General features: G+C 38.8%; 1 protein-coding gene and 1 long non-coding RNA gene across 3 annotated transcripts in view; one reads left to right on the top strand and one right to left on the bottom strand.

Annotated features, from left to right (window-relative positions):
• The window catches only part of DSCAM (DS cell adhesion molecule), an 825379-nt gene that overhangs the window by 623590 nt on the left and 177053 nt on the right, over positions 1 to 24736 (top strand). The window lies entirely within an intron of this gene.
• On the bottom strand, positions 1612 to 23533 carry LOC108584879. The gene is made up of 3 exons (XR_001900439.3): positions 23454 to 23533; positions 5602 to 5673; positions 1612 to 1699 (listed from the first exon to the last, which is right to left on the bottom strand). It is a non-coding gene; the product is annotated as an uncharacterized LOC108584879 (long non-coding RNA).

The following is a 24736-nucleotide window of genomic DNA, read 5'->3' as shown; positions in this document are numbered from 1 at the left end:
GAGAAAAACATGAAAGGGCATACACCAGGTTATTAATAAAGGCTGTCTGGAGAGCAGGGATGAGCATGAGGGAGTGTGTCCATGTGGAGGAGAAGGACAAAGAGATGGACATGGGGGCAAAAGGTCTCTAATTCCATCAACTGCATATGTAATGTGCTTCCACTTGTGCAAAATTACATGTGTGTGTGTGTGTGTGTGTGTGTGTGTATCATACATAAAAACATGTTGAAGCATGGTCAGTAGAAATTTGACCATAATTGCCTCAGACTGGTTGGTTGAATTTTAGGTGACCTTTATTTTCTTCATCAAATTTAAGTATATTTGTTTAGGTGAGCTTTTTGGAGCCTGCAGATGCTTTTGAGTGAAGAAAAAAATATATTTAAAATATTACTTGGACCTTAATATGGTCATTTATTAAAGTTATAAATGCAAAAACCCTCTTTTTCAGTTCAACTTATAAATTTTATTATTCTATGTATGTATCTAGTAAATTTAAACAAGTACTCTTAAGAGATTTTTTTTAAAACTTTCAGGTTCAGGAGTACATGTGCAGGTTTGTTATATAGGTAAATTGTCATGGGGGTTTGATGTACAGATTACTTCATCACCCAGATAATAAGCATAGTACCCAACAGGTGTTTTTTCTGATCCTCTCCCTCATCTCATGTTAAGAGATTTTTGATTAATGTTTAGACCATTTATAAACTTAGTTCATTTTTCTTCTTTGTACATTAAACTATATTTATAAATTACACATATTTAATTTCCTTTTTAAGTACTCCAATTATCTAACAAAACTTTTCTGGGCATCTTAATAACTTATGAATAAATAAACAACATAAATAATTTAGTATTATTTTGACTTCTCAAATATCACATTACTATGTTTAATCTCAGTAAAAGTCCTGCTTTATATCACCTGTCTAAATCGATTACTTAATTATACATTTAAATTAGAATTACAGATCTCATAAGAAATACTAGTATGTTATATCTCATAAAAATTACAGTTAAACTGCACAGATGTCTTACCATAAAAATAGTAATACTTTGGGCTTCTTCTCTAAAACATCTCAGTATGGAATTCTAACTCTTTCTGGAGCTAGAAGACACTTACCTACTGAGAAATCGTGAAATACCAAGCAGCTTGGGCAGTAGCTTCCTGGGCACCTTTAGGGATATTTTCCTAGTGAACTGAGGTTTCTTAATAACCAGAGAGGACCCCTGTAGAGACACTGACTAGCATCTTGTTTGTAAAATTCAATCCCAGTCTGTTCTAAGGTGTATCAAAGGGCTGTATCAAAGCTTTTCCCTTGGGTCTATCATACCCCATGCTCCCCAGATTCATGCATTCATTATCTGCCTCTTATGGCAACTCACAAAAGCCAGCCACCCCTTAACAGGTTGCTAAACCTCTTTATTTAACTCAACAAGTCCATTTTTGGCTTCATCATATTTGAATTTTTCCGATGTGTCTCCTGTCTTCAAGGCTGCAACTAGAAATAGAATTCAATCCTAGTGCGTAATGAATGACATCATCTGCCTTGTAGTTACAGTTCTAGGTCTGCCAATGCCGAAGTAGTGGAATTCCATTCTGTAAACATCCACTGTTCATAAAGTCCCCCAAAAATTACTATATTCATTTTGGGGTAAAAAATGATATTTTTCAAGCAGATATATGGGAACATTTAGATGATTCCTAGAATGTAAGATAAATATTAATCAACTAAAATGCCAAGGGTGGTGTCCAGACCAGTTTCTCATTGTGCTACTCAAATATATATCAGATTGGCAAATATAATATTTGATCACAAAAGAGGAGGCATCAACTTTTAGTTTCAGCTCTGGACACATGAAGAGCTTGTAGGGCATCATTCTCATCTTTACAATAAGAAAAAGCTGGAGTCCAGGCTCGGTGGCTCACACCTGTAATCCTAGCACTTTGGGAGGCCAAGGCAGGAGGATCACTTGAGCCCAGGAGTTCCAGACCAGCCTGGACAACATGGCAAGACCTTGTCTTTACAAAAAATACAAAAGTCAGCTGGGCATGGTCATGTGTGCCTATAGCCCCAGCTACTTGGGAGGCTGAAGTGGAAGGATTGCTTGAGTGCAGGAGGTAGAGGATGCAGTGAGCCATGAACATGCCACTATAGTCCAGCCTGAGCAACAAAGCAAGACCCTGTGTCAAAAAAAAAAAAAAAAAAGAAAGAAAGAAAGAAAAAAGAAAAAGGGAAAAAAAGAAAAGAAAAGCCTGGAAAAACTGAAAATCAACAACTTTTCTTACAGAGAACTGAATTGACACAGATAAACTCTGACCCGGAAATCTAGGGAGATAGGTGACACAGCAATATACAACAACAGAGATCGGCCCACCTGGAACAGAAGCTGCTGGGCCAGTGAAGTAGCAAGAACAAGTAAATGACAATTTTAGTACATTGCTGGTGACTGAGTGTGGGCTGGAGTGAGAATGAGGAGCTCTTAAGGGCCACTGTCTTGGGGTTATCCTCACACTTTCACAGACTTTCCCTCTAGGAACCTTATCAGATTCTCACAGCGATGATCAAACCTTCTCCATAACAAAGGTCTACTCTCCAAGGAAAATTAAAACAAAAAAACAAAAGCTTTTCCAGAACCACATTCTGAAATTTTGTCCCACCTGCAAGGAAATAAATTCCTTCCTTCTCCAGCCTACATATCTGATCTAAGGGGTGGGAGAAAAAAAAAAAAAAGCATAGTCAGGAGTCAAGGCTTCAGAGAAATGGATTGGGAATGCAGAGAATGGAGCAGGGATGCGGGGTGGGGGTTGTGGGGACATCTGTGTACCTGGAGGGAGGCTGACACTTGGAAGGACACAGCCCTGAAACACTGGCCCAAAAAACACTGAGATTTAACCATGAGTATGAAACACTCCCCAACCCTCACGACTTATGACCACAAAAAAATCAAACTGTCAACCAATAGCAGAAAGATAGCTGTAAAATATTCTAATATTTAGAAATTAAACAATATAACACTCTTAAATTATCCCATGGGTCAAAGCAGAATTCTCAAGCAAAATTAAACAATAGTTTTAACTAAGTAAAAATAAAAATACTTATTGAAATGTGTGGGCTGCAGCAAAAGCAGTGTTTAGAGTAGAATTTATAGCAGTAAATCCATATATTCATAAAGAAGAAAGATCTCAGATCAAAAACCTAACTCTATACCTTAGAAAACTAGAGAAAGAAATGAAAGAGGGGTCACTATGACTGGTCCCATAGACTTTAAAAGGTCGGTGCTCGCAGATTTGATTATTCAGATAAAATTGGCCAATTCCAGAAGTTAAACAAAGAGAAACTGATAAACTGAATAGTCCTATTTCTATTAAAATAATTGAATAAATAATTTTAAATCTTTCAAAAACAAAAACAAGCGCAATGTTCAGATTGCCTCACTGGTAATTCTACCAAACATTTAAAGAAGAGCTAACACCAGTGCTCCACAAGCTTACAGAAAACAAAAGCAGATAGAACACTTCCTAACTCATTCCATTAGTCTAGCATTATTCTAATATGAGAAATAAAAACATTGCAATTAAAGACAATTTTGTACCATTATTTCTCATGAATATATGATGACAAACAAGTATAGAGAAAAGATGCTCGCTATTATTTATCATTAGGAACATGCAAGTTAAAATGACCTTGCAATAGCACTATGCATCTATTAGAATAGTTTTAATTCGAAGATCTGATAGTATCAATTGCTGACAAGGATATTAATTAATAGCAACTCCCATTCATTGCTGGTGGGCATGCAAAAGTATAGAGCCAGCTTGACAGTTTCTTACAAAGCTAAACACAGTGTTGTCTTAAGATCCAGCAATTGTACACGTGGGTGTTTGCCCAACTGATTTAAAAATGTACGTCCACATAAAAATCTGCATGTCAATGTTTGTAACAGCTTTGTTCATAATTGCCAAAAATTTGGAACCAACCACGCTGTCCTTCAACCGATGAATAAATACACAAACTTTTGTTTGGTACATCTCTCGACAATAGAATATTATTCAGCTATAAAATAGAATGATGAGTCAAACCACTAAAATTAAGTGCATATTAAGGGAAAGAAGCCAGTCTAAGATGGTTAGATACTCTATGACTCCATTTTTATGACATTCTGAAAAAGGGAAAACAAGAGTTGGGAAACAAATCAGTGGTTGCTAGGGATTTAGGGAAAGGAGAGGACTGAACAGGTGAAGCATGCAGGACATTTTTAGAGAGATGAGGATATTGTGTATAATGCAACCATGAATATGCAACGCCATGTATTTTTTAAAACCACAGAGCCTTCCAGCAAAAAGAATGAATCTTAATGTAGGTGAATTAAAATGTAATTAAAATTTTCAAAAAAAAAAAGCATTTAAGAGGTCACGGGACCCCAGGATGGAATGCAGACTATGCAAATCAGTCTAACTGTATTACAAATGAGTTAAATAACATTACTAATTGGGTGCTGACCTAAGTAACTTTGGAGATGAATGGAAGCTGTATGACTAAAGGCACAAAGAACTATACGTAAACACTGCACTCTGGTTGATAAAGTTGTTTCTAACAGGGACTTATTTCTGAAACTACTATACGTCTATACTGTAATTAAACAATTAGGGCCCTGGGTGGCAGATCATGGGAGTTAGGTTTCTCACCATGAAGTGGGAGTTTACAAACAAGCTAGGGAAGAGGCTAGAATGAGCTGTGTGGTACCTAATTAGACTTAGAGACATCAGTATGAACTCATGCTTAGCTGAATAGACATACAATGGATACATATAGAAATATTCATAGCTGTGTGTATATACATGAGTTAGTATACACACATTTTTTTTCTGTCAGCTAAGAGGACCTGGAAGCAAGGAACAGTGCCACAGTAGCAATATACACAACTGTCCCCAAATCTTGGTTTCTAATAGGATTTTCCAGTAAAATTAACCAGGACTCCTTTGAGAATGCTAATTCTAAGACTGGTAAGGGAATATAAAAGAACTTGGAACTTCCAAACACTTGGAACTTCTTGTAGAGTCAGAAAATGAAGAAGTACCAAGAAAAAAAAGAAAAGAAAAATAGAGAAAGAGGTGGAGGGGGAAAGAAAGAAAGGATAAAAGAAACACGTAATGATGGTGATGCATCAGTGGGATGTGGGAGCCAACTGAAGGAGTTCACAGTGGTTAAATCTGGAATCATTTGCGCAACAGAACAAATAAGGCGGTATTGGATTATAACCCAAAGTTTAAAGTAAATGCACACTGATAAGTGTATCAGTGTAAAATCAGTGATTAGTGTAAAATAAGCCCACACTGATATAAATAAATGATTGAATAAATACATGGTGACAATAACCAAATTTTCCTGACAAAAGAATTTCAAGTGATTTATGTAGGTATACCACCTCAAGAAGATGAAGCATAACTCTCACTGCTTATGTGTGGGCTTTGTAGAGCGACTTCCTTCTGGAAAGGACAACATGGAAAGAGAAACTTTCCAGTGGAGAAACCTGACAAGCACCACCTTAGCCAGGTGGCCAAGGTCAACAGCAACAGTGATAAGCCCTGTTGATAGCACTTACCCTTGATATGAGGTGGTGAGAATGGCACTCTGCCTCCATGGTTTGTCCCTTCAAAACTCTCATAACCTCAGCCTAAAAATGAGAAAAACAACAGACAAGGCCCAACTGAGAGGTATTCTACATGATACCTGACCAGCATTCCTCAAGACTGTCAGTCATCAAGAACACAGAAAGTCTGAGAAACTGCCACAGAGGAGCTTAAGAAGACATGATTGCAGAATATAGTATGGAATCCTGGATGGGATCTCGAAACAAACCAGGGACATTATGTAGCAGGAAGGGACATCTGAACAAAGTATGCGCTTAGTTAACAATGCATTAATAGTCATTCAATAATTGTAACAAACTTGACACACTAATGTAAGATGTAAATAATGGAGGAACTGGATGTGGAGATGTAAAGTATATGGGGACTTTCTGTGTTATTATCACAAGTTTTCTATAAATCTAAATGTATTCTAAAATGTTGTTTATTACTTTGAAAAACTGAATAGAAGAGGAGGTATCATCCCAGGTATACCAGTAAGTGTAGCAGTGGGGGAAAGGGGTGGCACTGTGTAGCTACAGACCTCAATATACCTATAGGATCTTAAGACAGAATCATCACATTTCAAATTCTGAGAAATATCATGGGAAGAACTGGAGACAGCTACTAGGCATTTAGAAAACAATTTACCCCAAATGTTGTCTAGTATTGGTAAAGTAGCATTTCCTATCAGCCTCAGTCTTATGACAGGCCACAAAAATGACCCTTTTCCAAAGAATTGGTTACCATGCCCTAAGCTGCCTGCCTTCCTCTATCTTCAGAGAAGTGGGAGCTGGGAGGCTGAGTCATTGTGCTGTGATTCTCACAGAATGCACTAGTCTTCTGGAAAAGCTCGAAGCCTTCCAAATGCTTTAGTGCTGAATTCTCAGGGATGTGGCTTCAGAATGGGCCGGAGTCAACCGTGACACATTTTACCCCAGCATCAGGCTTTGATCCTTAAATGATTTTTTTTCTTCTTAGAGCCTAAGAAACTACTAAAAAAAAAATGGGGTACATATATCATGAAATACTATGCAGCTGTAAAACAGAATGAGATCATGTCCTTTGCAGGGACATGGATGGAGCTGGAGACCATTATCCTTAGCAAACTAACGGAGGGACAGAAAACAGATACTACATGTTCTCACTTACAAGTTGGAACTAAATGAGGAGAACACATGGAAACAGAGAGAGTAACAACACACACTGGAGCCTTTTGGAGGGTAGATGGTGGGAGGAAGGAGAGAATCAGGAAAAATAACGAATGGGTACTAGGCTTAATACCTGGATAATGAAATAATTTGTACAACAAACCCCCATAACACAAGTTTACCTATGTAATAAACCTACACTTGCACCCCTGAACTTAAAATAAAAATTTTTTAAAAATTTAAATAATTGCTGAAGTATAAACAGCATAAATGGCAAATTGACTTTTGGATTGGTTAAAGGATCTATATTGCTCTGCTTCAAAGATGTGTCTAAACATTAGAGAATGACTTTAGGTTCATTTGCTACAGCTTGGCACAATGAGGCCTTTGTGGAGGGCTGCATGAGTTTGGGACATTTTGTTTCCTCCAGGCCTCCTCACTTAGCTCTTGTCTGTATCTATATTTCTTTCATTTCATAGCCAAATAGAAAATATCTTTTTAATATAGAATCTCTTCTGCTGCTTGATATCTCTCTCAATATTAAAATAGGACCCCTAAAGAAATGCAAGGAAGTGAACTGAGCTACTATCAACTCAATGTTCAAGGGAGAAATTTCTGTTTCAACCCAAGAAAATCTGAGAACCCATTGAATTACAAAGAATTAGCTACCAAGTAATAAATAAAACTATATGTTCCACATTTATGTCTGCATTTTGTCACCAAACTTTCTGTGCATCTTACCTATGTTCCTTATTGCAGAGGTCGCTACCATTTGGGGAGAAAGTCAAGAGCACAGGTTCTGAGGGCCAGACTGCCTGGCTTTGTATCCAGCTCTGCCATGTACTAACTCAATCTCTTCCAGCCTCAGTTTCTCCAACTGTACAACAGGGATAATAAGAGAACCCATCTCATTGGATAGATAAGTGGACGTGCAAGAGTTAATGCATGTAAAGCAATTAGTAAATAAGTGCTATTTATATGCAGGAAGTCTTTATCAAACCCATATGGGAATAGATATTTTCATGTTGGAATCATTGCCTTTCAGTGTGAAAATACATCAATGTAGTGATGGTTCTGGGATCTTTGTGAATGGTGGAGCGTCACCCACACACTTGTGTCTGATTCCAAGAAGGTGTTGGAGGACAGGGGGACTTTCTCTGCCCTCTACTTTCTTCTCCCCTTAGTTCACACAAATCGAGGCTCCAAGGCCTGGGGAAAAGTATTGTTATCTTTATCTACTCTCCATGATCCTAACAGAGATTGTGTGGACCCCAGCGGTAATAGGTAGGGATAGGGATGGAAGAAGCAACTGGCCTACTGGCATATAGAGACTTTTGTCAACAAGGCCTGCACTATCTCAGCATGGATGGCGGGGCCGCTTAACTGAGGGATCCTGGAGGACACTGTGGAGTCCACACACAAAGAAGGGTGGAGGAGAAGATGCCACGGATTCTTTCATATCTGGCAGGATTTTAGGCATTTTGAATATAGAGAAGGCTTAAAGGTTGAGGGTGGGAAAATGACAAATTGTGAAGTATTTGAGTGGGAATGAATGTGGCTAAGGGGTTTTGAGAGGCTGTGCCTGAGATCACTGGGGGAAGAGGCTGGGATGGCAATGAGCTTCTAAACACAAGGCAGATGTCATGGGCTTGGTCCAAAGGGCAAAGTGCAGTCGTGAAATGATGGCCAAGGTCAAGTGGTTGAGGCAGGTCTTGCAAACAGAAATGAAGGCAGGCAGTAAAGAGGAGGGAAATACAAGTATGCATATGTGTACGCTCATCTATCATTCACAGGCTTACCTTGTTGGCAGGAGGATCTGAGTCGGAAAATGGGCAGTGTCTTTCATGCGTTTGGCCTGGCCAAACTCCTGCGAACTGGGACGTTTCAGTGTTTACCAGGACACAACCTGAGTGTATGGTGTGTGTACCCTGTGTGAGTGTCATGTGCTTCACCTTGTAGCATGCACAGTACCTCCTTGAAAACGTGGTTTCTAATTCAAACCAACTTACATTTTTATCAAGAGTCCATAGAGCCAACTACATTTGGGATTGAATGTTCAGGTGACTGATAATGCAATTTAGGACAAAACATGGACTTATCTTTTTTGAAGTGTCCTTTTTAACTTGAAAATTCACTGGCATATAAATATGAAACATAAGATGTAGCCTGAGAGATGGTTGTCCTAATAGCTGTCACTTGAGAGGATGCAATGTCTCGGATACTCGTTTTAGAAAATATGAAAGCACATTTTTATGTTTATTTTTGACTATTGTAAAATCTTCAAATGCAGATTCAAGATGTCATCTAATGCCAATTATTGCTTTTTGCTCATTTGTGCATCAATATTAGTTTATGGAATTAAATTCTTTTTTTTGCAATGTTGTTGATAATGTTAGTTTTTATGGTAGAAGGCTGCATTTTCCAAGCAATCTTTCCGCATCATAGTGCTCTTCCCATCAGTGTCATTGCCTCCAGCCAGACTTCGTATGTTTCTGATGAAATGTGAATGATAAGCATATTCCTGCAAGGAAACTGTAATTGTTTTCAAAGAGGAGCAAGTCTCTTTCTTTCATTTCTTCTCAACATTCACTTAAACAGTTGACTAAGAACAAAACTACCAGAGATGTTTAAATACCAGAGACATTTAGATATTAAATATGGTATCTGTTTATCACCAGAGTTATTCTCATTTGCAATTTAACCGGATCTTGTTTGAAATAGTGTTGATGTTCAATGGTGCGTCAGTGATAATCAACTAGTTAATGAAGGATTATACTGCTTTGATTTCTTGGGGGAGAAAAATAGACTGAATCACAGGATGTTTAAAGAGTTCAAAAATACTTTCTCAGTTAAAAAAAATCCCCATTTTTATACTTAGCCAAAGGTTTTCTCAGTTCCCTAGTACACATATTGTTATGACACTGTGAGTTATTTTGAGAAATTCATTCTTACTTCATCCTGATTTCATTCATTCTTCACTTCTCTGAAATCTGGGAAATGCCAGTGCATTCCCCAGGGACCCCCAGCATGTCGGGTGGGGTAGAGGTTTCCAGAAGCTCTCCATCCTTCCTGATGGAGGCAACCATCACGTGGGCCTATCTGAGCAGGTGGCAAATATGAGAGGGCATTTTTGAGCACCACCTGTTTTGGAGAGTCCCTTAAATGTGCTCACATAGGTGTTGTCATTCTTATCCTCAGAAACCATTCTAACCTTCATAAGTGAATGAGAGCAACTTTTTATTAATGTTGTAACTTTTAACAATTTCACATTGAAATATAGCCTAGGCATTTTATTAGATCATGCTAACAACCACTACTGATGGCTTAAAAGACAAAAAAAATCTATTTAGATAGATACATGGATGTGTCTGAGCATGTGTGTTTCTAATTATAATGTGTGTATATGATATGACTGTAGGAAAAAAAGGTAACTTGGATTTTCGTTAAAGATGTTTAAAAATACTCTTCTGGTTCTGAGAAAAGCTGTCCTATTGGAGCTATTTTTTACCTGTGTTTAGGAAGCCCATATGTCATGCTGCAGGAAAAGAATGTGTCTAAGAGCTGAAAATGGCATTTCCCTTAGGGCAGTAGCAGCTGGAATGAAAGCGGTGATGATGGCAAGTTCAGTGTGTCTCAGAAATGACTTGAATGGGAGCTCTCAGGCTCAAGTGATGGGCGGGGCTGTGGGTCACAGGTCTAATGACCATGCTCAGGTGTCACCTGGGGTTCAGTGCCCTGCAGCCTGGGGACCTCCTCAAGGCTGCTCTGAGGGTGAGTCTCAGGGGGTAGCTCCAATTCTGCACCTTCTTCCTGGCTCCCACTTCGGGACCAGGGACTGAGGGCAGGCTGCTGGGCAAGTCTCCTCCTGTCACGAGGGGAAAGAGGCCGTACCAGACGCACCTGAGAAGGTAACAAAGGCTGGTAGAGATGCTGGAAGGGAGCGTGGTCATGGGTAAAAGAATATTGAGCAAGAAACATTTCCAGGGATTAAAGTTTATTATACTTGCGGATTTGGCCCTTATTCTAAGAAACTTCCATTAGACTTTAGATCTTTAATGCAGATCAATATAGATTTCAAACTTTAAAATTGTCTCAATTATATAGAAGGACACTTCTCAAGATTTTTGACCGTAGGACCGCTTTATAATCCTAAAAATTATTAAAGATCCAAAAGGGCTTTTGCTACTGTGCGTTGGATCTATCAATATTTGCTGTACTAGAGATTACTCTGAGATACTTTTTAAATGACAACTATGACATATTATCATAAATACACTTCTTTCTTTTTCTTTTTTTTTTTTTTTTTGTTGAGACGGAGTCTCGCTCTGCCACCCAGGCTGGAGTGCAGTGGCCGGATCTCAGCTCACTGCAAGCTCCGCCTCCCGGGTTCACGCCATTCTCCTGCCTCAGCCTCCCGAGTAGCTGGGACTACAGGCGCCCGCCACCTCGCCCGACTAGTTTTTTGTATTTTTTAGTAGAGACGGGGTTTCACCATGTTAGCCAGGATGGTCTCTATCTCCTGACCTCGTGATCCGCCTGTCTCGGCCTCCCAAAGTGCCGGGATTACAGGCTTGAGCCACCGCGCTCGGCCTACACTTCTTAATAAAATGTATTTTTAGAAATTGGTGAGAAGAGGATGTGTTGTTTTGCATTTTTTGCAAATCTCTAATGTCTGGCTTGTAGCTGCTTCTGCATTCAATCTACTGTGATGTGTTGTTTTCGTTGAAGCATATGAAGAAAATGCAATTCGCACAGAGATGTAGTTGGACGGGGAAGGTTAACAGTGTTTTCAGATCGTCGTGGCTGTTGCTCTTTGATACTCCACCAAAATTTGGCAAGTGGTAGTTTTTAAAGATTAATTTCCATGCAGAACCAAAAACCATATCGACAGCCTTTTCCTACTCTATTGCATTAAAATACATCAGCGTTTCTGGATCTTTTACACATGCATGATTTTATAACACGATGCATTGGTTTTTGGAAAGTATTTATTCACTTAGTAACATAGACGTTCCAAATGTTGATGCACTCCATTATACAATAATTCTGAAAATCACATTTATAATATCACTATTAATGTCATCCAAAATATCTTTAAATATTGGGAAGGTATGTTAAGCATGTGGCGAAGAATCCAAGTTTTCTAAAATCTAATTAAGACTTAAAAGCTCAAATTTTAGCACTGGCAACAAACACTATCAGTTGTTTCCCTTGAAGTGACAGGCTCACTTCGTTCCTTTTGAGAAAATGTTTGTCAAATACCCAGACAAAAATAGTTTATCAGTTTTTCTTTCAAGTAGAAATGTCTTCCATGGAAATCACAGCTGATCAGCTCACATTCAGTGCCACACTGGGGCTTTTCTTGAGCACCCAAGACACAGGTGCTTTGTATGTTTCTGCCATTCCGTCACACAGAATGTTGAAAACACACACCCTCCACGGTTGAGAGGGAATGAAATGAAACGATTTTCACTGCTTAGTCAAGGACACGCTGAAGTGAAGCTGCCTCGTTTGTTTTTGTTGTGAGTGTTGATGCACCATAGTGAAGATCACAGTGGCCATCAGGACAGTTTGGTGCCATTGCCTTGAGTCCTATTAAGACCCCAGCAGATTTGCCCACTATTGCTTTTGTACTGTTGGCTAAAAAAGGCAAATAATTTTTTAGTGTTATTCTGAAAATAGCTCTGATCTCACAGATCCTTTGAAAAATTGTCAGGGATCCCAGGTGTTATTGGACTGTACCTGAGATCAGTTGATATGAAACAATCTTATTATTATTATTTATATGTATATTATATAATATGTATTATTTTATATTATGTATATCATATATTATATATTTTATATTATTCATATAATCCTATTATATGTGTATTATATATTTATATATTATACATATATAATACATATATGCATTGTTATATAAAAATATATATATATAATAATTTTTCAGGTTATCTAGATCTCGGATCTGAGTAATCCAATCAGGTGTCCGGTAATGCCTTCTGCAGGTTGGGTAGCGTGGTGATGGCATGCGTGAGGCAGATAGTGTAGTTCTGGGAGAGATCCATCTATTATTCATGGTTTCACCCTACTCAACTCTTTGAGGCTCTCAACTCTTTTTCATGCTTTTTGACATTCCACAACTCTTGCATAATAATTAACAGACATACTATAGTAGGCAAAAATGAATTTAAATCCTTACTTTGCTTCTCACTAGCCATATGAATTGTAGCAGGTTTCTGAGCATCTCAGCCTCAGTTTCCGCATTTGTGAAATGGAGATAATACAAAGCTACCTCCTAGGATGGTTCAGAGATTAATGAGGTTAAAACCTCCATTGATGGAGTGACTTCAGACAACACGTTGTCAAAGTAAGCTTGTGCAGCCTTGTGGCCCAGTGAGCACAGTGATGAACGCAGAAGGATAAGTGACCACCTTTTGTTTGGGTGCTAGGGTGAGCCTGCTGCATTTCCTGCCACTTCTCACACATGCACAATACCTCTATCCACTTTGGAATACAAGGAAAGAAATTGCATCCTTCATCTGTTTCTTCGGTCACAGTTAAGCTGTGAACTCTCCTGGGGAGTCTCATATAGCTATTCTAATATATCCTCATCACTGTGGCACCAAAATTGTGGAGACTTTTTATTAAAGATTATGAAATATTAGACTTTATCATAGCAGATTTTGCATAGCATCAAATTTCTTTATAATCTATTTATGTACCATGGAGGAAAACCATTTTAATTAAAAAGTAGGATAAGCTAATTTATCTCTTGAATACCAAATGTCTTAACCTCAAAACCCAGGCTAAGGTTATCCTTACAAACACAGACTGTTTTCAGAAGAGAAAAAATAGTGAATTCAGTGAATATTTTGTTGTACAGTCCATTCTGCATTTTCCTTCTACATTTTATTTATTAACTCAGACATGTATATTCACTTTAAATGAAGCTCTTCTGATGCTTGACTTGGCTATGTTTGGAAATAGCCACTTGAGGTTGGTTCATGGAGAAAGAGGTAGCTGAGCACACACAGACTGTGACTCTCCCTCAAGTGTGCACAAGGTATTCACATCTTCCCAAAGCCTGCTTCCAGGACCCCAGGCCACAGGGGATGTGAGAGACAGGATGTCAGGTTGAAAGGCAGATTTATATTGCTAAGGCTCCCATAGCACAGTTAAAATCAAAGATCAAATCTAACCTGGCAAAACGTTGAAAACAGTTTACAGCTGTTTATTAGAAAAAGTTAAGCCATTAACTCCTTGGATAGCAGTGATTCCCGTTTTCTTTTTGTCCACAGCTATTTAGTATCTTTTATGGAAGTATAGAATATTTATGTCTGAACTGCACCAGACATTTTCAAAGATGGTATTTGGTATATATATAACAAAATTAAACATGTAAGATTTAGACCTGTTGGCATTAGTATTAATTTACAAACATTATTTATGAAGTAGAATGCTACTCAAAAAAAAATTCATTTAACTTGTTGCGTATTGGTTTTATTAATAAACACATGGAGAAACAAAAATGATAATATGGAAAATTGGCAGAGATGCACAAATATTTACATTCTAATATATCATTTGGCAGGAAAAATTTTTAAAGCAATTTGACAAAATATATCAAAAGCATAAACAGTTAATGTCTTTTGACTCATTAATTTCACCCTTAATTATCTATACCAAAGAAATAAAAGTTATAGACAAATATTTATGTAAGAAGAGTCAAGATAGAACTTTATAATGATAAAAAATTGTTTCTCTCTAAATAGCTTAATTAAGTGACTGCTTCTGGGAATGGTGGTGTATCAGCCTAATTCAATATTATGTAGTAATTTTAAATTATGGGTTTAAATAAGTTTTCTTAATATAGGAGGCAGTCATATGATATAGCTGAATTTTTAAAAAACAGGATTTGACCACCATCATCAAATAGGCTTTATCCCCAGGATGCAAGGTTGATTCAACATACACAAATCAATAAATGTGATTTATCACATAAACATAACTGAAGACAAAAACCACAGGATTATCTCAATAGATGCAGAAAAGGCTTTTGATAAAATTCAACACTCATTCCATTTCAAAACTCTCAATAAACTAGGTATTGAAGGAACATACCTTAAAATAATAAGAGCCATATATGACAAACCCACAGCCAATATCATATTGAATGGGCAAAAGCTGGAAGCACTCCCCTTAAAAACCGGCACAAGACGAGGATGCCCTCTCTCGCCACTCCTGTTCAACATAGTCTTGGAAGTTCTGGCTAGAGCAATCAGGAAAGAGAAGGAAATAAAGGGCATCCAAATAGGAAGAGAGGAAGTCAAACAATCTCTGTTTCCAGATGACATGATTCTATATGTAGAGAACTTCATAGTCTTAGCCCAAAAGATTCTTCAGCTGAAAAACAACAACAGCAAAGTTTAGGATACAAAATCAATGTACAAAAATCACTAATTCCTATACACCAACAACAGCCAAACCAAGAGCCAAATCAGAAAGGCAATCCCATTCATAGCCACAAAAAGAATAACATTTCTTGAAATACCAGCTAACCAGGGAGGTGAAAGATCCATCTCTACAACAAGAGATAAAGAACACTACTCAAACAAATCAGGGAAGACACAAACAAATGAAAGAAAAAAAAAACTCCCATGCTCATGTATAGGAAGGATCAATATCATTAAAATGGTACTGCCAAAATCAATTCACAGATTCAGTGCTATACCTATCAAACTACAAATGACATTCTTCAAAGAACTAGAAAAAAAAAATTGAAATTCATATGGAACCAAAAAAAGGGACTGAAAGCCAAAGCAATCTTAAGCAAAAAGAACAAAAGCTGGAAGCATCACATTATCCAACTTCAAACTCTACTACAGGGTTGCAGTAACCAAAATACCATGGTACTGGTACAAAAACAGGCTCATGGACCAATAGAACACAATAGAGAGCCCAGAAATAAGGTTACACATCTACAATTATCTGACCTTTGATAAAGCTGACAAAAACAAGCAGTGGGGAAAAGACTGCCTATTCAAGAAATGGTGCTAGGATAACTGGCTAACCATATGCAGAATACTGAAGCTGGACGCCTTTCTTACAACATATACAAAAATCAAGAAAGACTAAAGATGTAAATGTAAAACCCAAAACTGTAAAAACCCTGGAAGACAACCTAGGCAATATCATCCTGGACATAGGAACAGGCAAAGATTTCATGAAAAAGATACCAAAAGCAATCGCAACAAAAGCAAAATTTCACAAGTGGAATCTAATTAAACTTAAGAGCTTCTGCATAGCAAAAGCAATGATCAACAGAGTAAACAACCTACAGAATGGGAGAAAATATTTGAAAACTATGCATCTGATAAAAGTCTAATAATCAGGAACTTAAGCAAATTTACAAGAAAAAAATCACCCCATTCAAAAGTGGGCAAAGGACGTGAACAGACACTTCTCAAAAGAAGACATATGTGGCCAACAAGCATATAAAAAAAGCTCAATATCTCTGATCATTAGAGAAATGCAAATCAAAACCACAATGAGATATCATTTCACACCAGTCAGAATGACTTTAATAACTTTATTATTAAAAAGTTAAAAAATAACAGATGCTGGGGAGGTTGTAGAGAAAAAGGAGTGCTTGCACACTGTTGGTGGAAGTGTAAATTAGTTCAGCCATTGTGGAAGACAGTGTGGGGATTCCTCAAAGACCTAAAGACAGAAATACCATTTGACCTGGCAATCCCATTACTGAGTATATACCCAATAGAATATAAATTATTGTATTGTAAAGATACACACACACACATGTTCATTGCAGCACTATTCACGATAGCAAAGACAGGGAAACGACCTAAGTGCCCATCAATGACAGACTGCAGAAAGAAAATGTGGTACATATACACTATGGAATACTATGCAGCCATAAAAAAGAATGAGATCATGTCTTTTGCAGGAACATGCATGGAGCTTGAGGCTGTTATCCTTAGCAGACTAGTGCAGGAACAGAAAACCAAATACCAGGTGTTCTCACATGTAAGTGGAAGCTAAATGATGAGAACTTATGAACACAAAGAAGGAAAGAGGAGGCAATGGGGTCTACTTGAAGGGGGAGAGTGGGAGGAGGGAGAGGAGCAGAAAAGACAACTATTGGATACTGGGCCTAATACCTGAGCGGTGAAATAATCTATACAACAAACCCCCATAACACAAGTTTACCTATGTAACTAAACTTTCACATGCACCCCAAACCTAAATTAAAAGTTAAAAAAGCAGGATTTTCGAAATGTGTATGTATACATATATATAGTATTATCTTGACAAGGCTCAGAAATCGTATATTTTTAGATAGAAGAAAATGTGCTTGTTAACTCAGGATTACAAATTAGGAGTGATATCTTTCTTTGTTTTTTTATACTTTTCTGCATTTTTCAAACCTTCTGCCTTAAGCTTCTATTCATTTGCAATCAGAAAAACATAATCAAGAAATATAATACCATAGTAAGAAATATACATAGTCTTCTGAGATGTCAAATATAAAATAATCTTGAAATGACGAAAATCTTTGTCACGGCATTTTTGAGAAAGGGATAACAGATGTTCTCTTTTAGAAAGTAAGGTTGTGTTTCAGAGTTGGAGAAGGGAAACCTGTCCACTGGTCCCTTTTTCGGCTGGGGAGTGGAATCATTAGTTGTGTTCAGTTTTTCAGACATAGCAATCTCTGTTTTCCACTTAGGGTAACCAACTTTGAAAAATAATGCAAATGACATCAAATTCTTGGCCAAGAAAAGACATTGGTCACTTAGCCCTGCCAAGGTGTCCTGTCTTTTCCATCACGTTCTAACAGGGCAGCAGCTCCAGGTGGGAGGTAGGGCAGTGGCTGCCTTCTTATGGGGGCACTGGTTGGCTGTGGGAGGGGCCTCCTGGCCTTACTGCTGAGTGTTACCTGTGCTGCTGTGACAACAGTCCCATCTGCCAGGTGCAAAATCTGCTCTATGATGAACTATTCAAGTGATATGCCTGTGGTTACATAAATCTAAACAGTCTTGACATTTTTCTATACTCACAGTTCTCACTTTGGTTTTGTAACTGATGATGCATTAATAGGTGTTGGTTATAGATACCTATGTAGATAAGCCTATGACTTCTCCCAAGATTCTGAAATAGAGAGACTTTGCCTCTAGGTGTTTTTAAAAGCTTTTTTTAGGAAGCAACTGGTTTCATATAAATTCATGAAAAAATGGATCATTGGCTGGATATAGTTGTTCATGCCTGAAATCCCGGAGCTTTGGGAGGCCGAGGTGGGAGGATCACTTGAGGCCATAAGTTCAAGATCAGCCTGGGCAACATATTGAAACTCTGTTTCTAAAAAAATTTTAAAAAAAATTAGGCAGGCATGCTGACACATGACTGTAGTCTTAGCTACTTGGGCAGAAGGCTGAGGCAGGAGGATCACTTGAGTCCAGGAGTTTGAGGTCGCAGTGATCTATGGCCTTGCAATTGCACACCAGCCTGGGTGACAAGAGAGATCCAGTCTCTAAAACAAAAACAAAACAAAAAGGGCTCATTTATAGGAGGCCAGAAGAAATCATTGCATATCTTGACTTGCTTAGCACTTATTCTGAAGAAGAAATATTGGCTTGAAATGCATGTTTGTAACTGGGTCCTTCCCATAGTAGTCTTGAGCACAAATATCAAAGTTTTTTCTTTTTTTAAAAAAAGTAGAAGAAAAGGAGCAGTTTCACCCGTTTTGTACAGCAATCAAACAAAATGGCAGTCATTTATGATTGATTTGTTCTACCTACTTAGCATGCAGGGACTCCCCAGTTTTTTAAATTAATTAATTTTTTTCTTTCATTAGTTTTAATGGTACAACTGGTTTTTGGTTACATGGATGAATTGTGTAGTGGTGAAGTCTAGGATTTTAGTGCACCCATCACCCAAGTAGTGTACATATACCCAACTGCTAGTTTTTCATTCCTCACCTCCCTCCCCACTTCTGAGTCTCCAGTATCCGTTATACCACTCTGAATGCCTTTGCATAATTATAGCTTAGCTCCCTCTTTTAAGTGAGAACATGAGTACCTGGCTTTTAATTCCTGAGTTACTTCACTTAGAATAATGGCCCCCAGTTTCATCCAAGTTGCTATAAAAGGCATTATATTGTTCTTTTATATGGCTGGGTTGCATTTCATTATATATATATATATATATATTCCCCAAGTCAAAACCCATAATCCTGCATGTCTGGGAGAGGCTGCCTCAAGGACTCCTCCTTGACTCTGCTTATTTTCATGGAGAAGGAGCCCCTCCATCCCTGCCATCCTTAACAGATTCCCTTCTAGCTTCTCCTCCACTCCATCTCCAAGCCAGGTGTCCCTTCACTTCTAGAAATAATCTGCAGTGGCTGCCTAAGATGTCTTCTGCATGGAACCCAAATAAAAATGTAGTAATTTAAACTGGAATTTTCTACAATCATGTATTGCTCACGTCTACATTATAGATACCTGGATGTACACATGTAGGTAAGCAATTAGCAATTATGGTGGAAACAAGACTTCCTAACAGGTATTGTGGTGGAAACTTGAAAGCTGTTTCTAAAGCTGTTTATTCATGCAAACCTCATTACAGTCCTGACAGTAAACCTATATGTGCATGGTTGGGGACGGGGTTGGGCAGGAGGCCATGAGGCAGCAGCAGGTCCTTCACCCCGTGGCTCACTCACAGTGCACTCTTTAACCAGGTCTTCTTATGTGCACGCTTCTGGGGTTATTAAAATATGCCCTAGAAGCCTTGATACGCAAAATAAAGCAAAACATGGAATATGAAGTTTAAAAACATGAAATAATAAGTAAAAGTTTTGAACAGTATAGAAAAATTTATTTCACAAAAAATGCACGCCTGGCTACACACTTATGAGAAAAACAAATTTTTTAAAAAATTATAACGCCACATGCTGGCAAAGATGTGGAGAAACTGGATCTCTCATGCATTGCTATTGGGGATGTAATATGGTGCAACCATTCTGGAAAACTCTTTGGCAGTTTCTGATAAAACTAAACATGCACTTACCATGTGGTTCAGCAATTGTTCTCTTAAGCATTTATCCCAAAGAAATATGAATTTATGTTCACAAAAAAGCTTATATAGAAATGTATATAATGTTCATAGCAGCTTTATTTATAGTAGCTAAATTCTGGACAAAAATAAATAAATAAGTAAATGCTTCTCACAGGTGAATGGTTGAAAAATCTATGGTTCATCCATAGTTTGGAATGCTACTATTTAGCAATCAAAAGAAATAAACTATTGACACGCACAATAACCTAGATGAGTCTGAAGGGCATTGTGCTTACTGAAAAAAAAAGCCAACTTCAAAAGGTTATGTTTATAAAACATTCTCAAAATGATAAAACAGCAGAGGTGGAGAATACCTTAGTGGATACTAGTGGACAGGGACAATGGGTAGGATGGGGCCAGGTGCAAACACAGAGAGATGGGGACAAGGAGTTCTTCTGTGGTATGGAACAGTTCCACCTTTGATGGTGGTGGTGGGTACATGGACCTATAATGGGATTAAGTTAAACGGAAGTATATATCTACAGATATACACAAGCACAGACACACAGATGAATGTGGGTTAAAAATAATGAAGGTGGCCAGGCGCAGTGGCTCACGCCTGTAATCCCAGCACTTTGGGAGGCCGAGGCGGGTGGACCACCTGAGGTCAGGAGTTCGAGATCAGCCTGGCCAACATGGGGGAACCCCATCTCTACTAAAAACACAAAAATTAGCCAGGTGTGGTGATGCACGCCTGTAATCCCAGATACTGGGGAGGTTGAGGCAGGAGAAATATTTGAACTCGGGAGACAGAGGTTGCAGTGAGCCAAGATCGCACCACTGCACTCCATCCTGGGTGACAGAGTGAGAATCCATCTTAAAAAATAAATAAATGAATAAAAGAGGAAGGCAACTAGTCTAGTGGATAATGTTAACTGGGAATGTTCCTGTGTAGGTTTCCTGGCTCTGATATTGCACGACAGCTATGGAAAATCACAGCATGGCCAGAAGCCAAAGGACACACAAAACTTTACTATTTTTGCAACTTCCTAGGAGTCTGTAATGCAAAATTTTAGCTTTGTAAAAGTAAATGCCAAAAGATACATATATGCAATAAATGTGATCTATACATTAAAAAGTTGTAGGAGTTTGGAGAAGGGAGAGCCCCTTGTAGGGGTGAGGTCAGGGAGGGCTCCATAGAGGAAGCAGGACATGACTGTAACATGGAAGGAGGAATGAAATCCAGCTTGAAGAACTGGAGGTAATTTTCGGAATGGCAAAACAGTGCCAGCCAGTCATACCTGGAAAAGGAAAACTGTGTTCTCAGACCACAGAATAGGGAATGGAGGAGGTAGAGAAACATACAAGGTATTTTTGAATGCTGGGGTAGATTGTCTGGGTAAAGAAGGAGTTAGTGGGTAACTGGAAGTATAGATTACAGCAAGATTATAAAACGTCTTAACTTTTAAGCTGTGAAAATTGAGCTTAATCTGTAAATAGCAGGAAGACGTTGTAAATTGCAAGTGAGAGGATACAGTACTGGAAGTCGCATGTAAGGAAACTGAGTCTGGCAGAGCCCTAGGATAGACTGGAGTGGGGACGAAAAGGAAGGCAAATGAGGGATGAGTTATAATGCCATTTCACAGCCCAGCACAGGCATCCTGATTATGGCTTGCACTAAGCTGATGGTCACAGGCCTAGAGGGGACAAGTCTAATTTAAATGATGCTATGAACCTTGACCAGAAAGGACCAGGCCACTGTTTGCCTTGGGGACCTGGAATCCATCCAAGGAGGAGCCTGGGACAGGAATAGGGACAGGGAGAAAGCTTGGAAGGAAAGGTGTCACATTTCATCTGTCTCATGTTGATTGTAAGGGGACAGTGTGCCTTCCAAATGACATCAGCTGACCTCCAGAGATGGGAGATGGCAGCTCAGGAGAGAGTGGTCAGGGCTTTGTAAGAAATAATCAAGGCAGCCCAAGCAAGTCAGATCAGCAAGGGTGAGAGTGGAAAAGAGAGCAGAAGAGGAAGAACAGAAATGTAGGTGCCCCATACAATGTCTATGAAATGAGTAGTTTCTCACTTCATCCAGTCTTCTTCTTGGCATTCTGTTCAAAGCCTGGCATTATACTGGGCAGGTCCAGGGTTGGCCACACACCATGCATAACCTTCTCACTCATCCTCCCCCACTGCTTCCTTAACAACTTCCTGTCACTCACTGTCGTCAAGGCAGAAGCATGTGCACTTCACTTCATCAACCATGGCAACCAGCTCTGAGAGTCCCCGGTGGAAGACAATGAGGGAAGAATCATTCATTGTCCTGGTGGCTACAGGCAACCTCTCGGAGCCCACAGAACCTCGCCCCTACAATTAATCCTGAATGTGAGTTCTCAAAATAGTGCCCCCTCATTTAGCTGTCAGCTGTCTTGCTCTTAGAGCTTCTGAAAAGAAATCACAATAGCTCAGACCTTATCTTTGGGAAGCTGTTTTGTTTTGAGGGCTTTTTCCTTTGTTACATGCTTCCTATTGCCAGCAAAAATTTCTTAATCTCCCTAGAGAATCAGGTTGGCCTGTTTTAGATTTTTAAATGAGAGGTTGAGAGGAGGGAGGAGTGGGGCAGTGAAAGCCGCAGCTGCCTCTCCATATTTCTGCCTCGCAACCCAAGGGGATTTTGTGTAGGGCTAAATGGAAGCCCCTACAGAGAACAGTTATGTCCGGAGATTTTTCTGCATGTTCTCGTCATGCTCAAAATGTTCCTTCACACATAAATCGGAGAGGACATGTTACTTCCTTCCCCAGCTGTTTCCTGGTGAGTAAGAATCCCTGACCATGGGAGAATGGGAGAGCATGCAGTACTCCAAGATCCTTGGGGAAAACAATGAAAGCAGCAGCTCAGTGAGCCATTCTCCATGCTCAACCGAAGACCCTTTGAGATTCACTGCCATTTTCTGTGACAGTGGAACTGTAGCCTGGTTTAGCCCAGAAATGGAGCCTCTGAAAGACTTCAGTCTATGCTGAAAGACAGTTCAATGCACATTTTTCAGGAGGAACTGCTACTCAATTTTTTTTTTTTTTTTTTTGAGACAGAATTTTGCTCTTGTTGCCCAGGCTAGAGTGCAATGGTGCAATCTTAGCTCACTGCAACGTTTGCCTCCTGGGTTCCAGCTATTCTCATGCCTCAGCCTCCCAAGTAGCTGGGATTACAAGCATCCGCCACCACACCCACCTAATTTTTTTGTATTTTTAGTAGAGATGGGGTTTCACCATGTTGTCCAGGCTGGTCTTGAACTCCTGACCTCAGGTGATCCACCCACCTCAACCTCCCAAAGTGCTGGGATTACAGGTATGAGCCGCCACGCCTGGCCAGTGCTGCTCAAATTTGAACCAGGAATATTTGTTGATGGGAACATACACTGAATCTATTACTTCATCAATTCCATTTTTATTCCATTTATAATGTATCATAGGTATTATTAGGAACTAACTTATGTCTCCCCCTAAAATTCGCATGTTGGAGCCCTAACTCCCGATGTGACTGTATTTGAAGATAGAGCCTTAAAGAGGTAATTAGGGTAAAATTAGGTCCTAAGGGAAGTGCTCACCTAATCTGACTGGTGTCCTTCTAAGAAGAGGTTAGCGTGCAGCCACACACAACAGAAGAGTAACCGTGTGGGGACCCAGGGTGAAGATGGTTATCTGCAAGCCAAGGAGAGAGGCCTCAGGAGGAACCAACCCTGTCAACAACTTGGTCTTGGACTTCCAGCCTCCAGGACTATGAGATAATAAAGTCCTATTATTGAGGCCAGCCAATCTGTGGTAATTTATTATGGCAGGCCTAGCAAACGAACACAGGTGTCTTTCTGAGACTTTACATATAGTTTTCAGTGTTTTAGGGGCTGAATAATATTCCACTTATAGATGTGTAATTACTTTTTAAGTAACTGTGAACATTTATGTTGTACCTAGAGGCCCCTATAATCAATAAGGTTGCAATGAACCATCCTTATACATAAACCATGCATATTTATCTAATTAATTTCCTAGGATAAAATACAATAAAAGGAATTACAGAGTCAAAAGATCTGCTCGTGCAACGTATTTTTACACCTGGCCAAACTGGCTTCCCAAAAGACTGTACCACCTGACATTTCCATTGCAAGACTGGAGTGCCAACACCCCAGTCCCCACCTCCTACCAACCTGGACCCTTTCAGTCATCTGCTCTGCAATGGCAAGCAAATTTCACAGAAATTAAAGAGGAAATTAAAGAAAGAAGTTGAATATCTTGGTATTTTAATATTGAAATTTCCATTTGTTTAATGAATTCTCTATCCTTTATCCCTTTTTCTGGGATTGTTTTTAGCATTTATAAATTTATGTTATTGCATAATAATACTTTTTTACTATAGTTACAATTTTTTTTTCAGTTTGACGTTTTTAAAATTTGGTTTGTTTTATTATTTATTTATTTGTTTGCATGTTTATTGCCATACAGAATCTTTAACAGGATGCGTTGTCACATCTGCTAAGCATTATCTTTATGGTTTCTAGCATGGGGTATCATGCATGCAATGTCTTTCTTTTCTTGAAATGGAAAAGAAATCACCTAAATTTTCTTTAATTATTTTTGTTTTTGTTTTGAGACAAAGTCTTGTTCTACTGCCCAGGCTGGAATGCAGTGGCATGAACAGAGTTCACTGCAGCCTCGACCTGTTGGACCCGAGGGATCCTCCCACCTTAGTCCCCCTGCCAGCTGGGACTGCAGTCATGTGCTACCATGCCCAGCTTTTTTTTTTCTTTCTTTTTTTTTTGTAGAGACGATGTCTTACTGTGTTGCCCAGGCTTCTTTTGAACTTTTTTTTTTTTTTTCCCCCCAAATCTCAGGG

Source organism: Papio anubis, chromosome 4, assembly GCF_008728515.1.
Source record: "Papio anubis isolate 15944 chromosome 4, Panubis1.0, whole genome shotgun sequence".
Lineage (NCBI taxonomy): Eukaryota > Metazoa > Chordata > Mammalia > Primates > Cercopithecidae > Papio > Papio anubis.
This window is presented reverse-complemented; position numbering and strand designations above follow the sequence as displayed.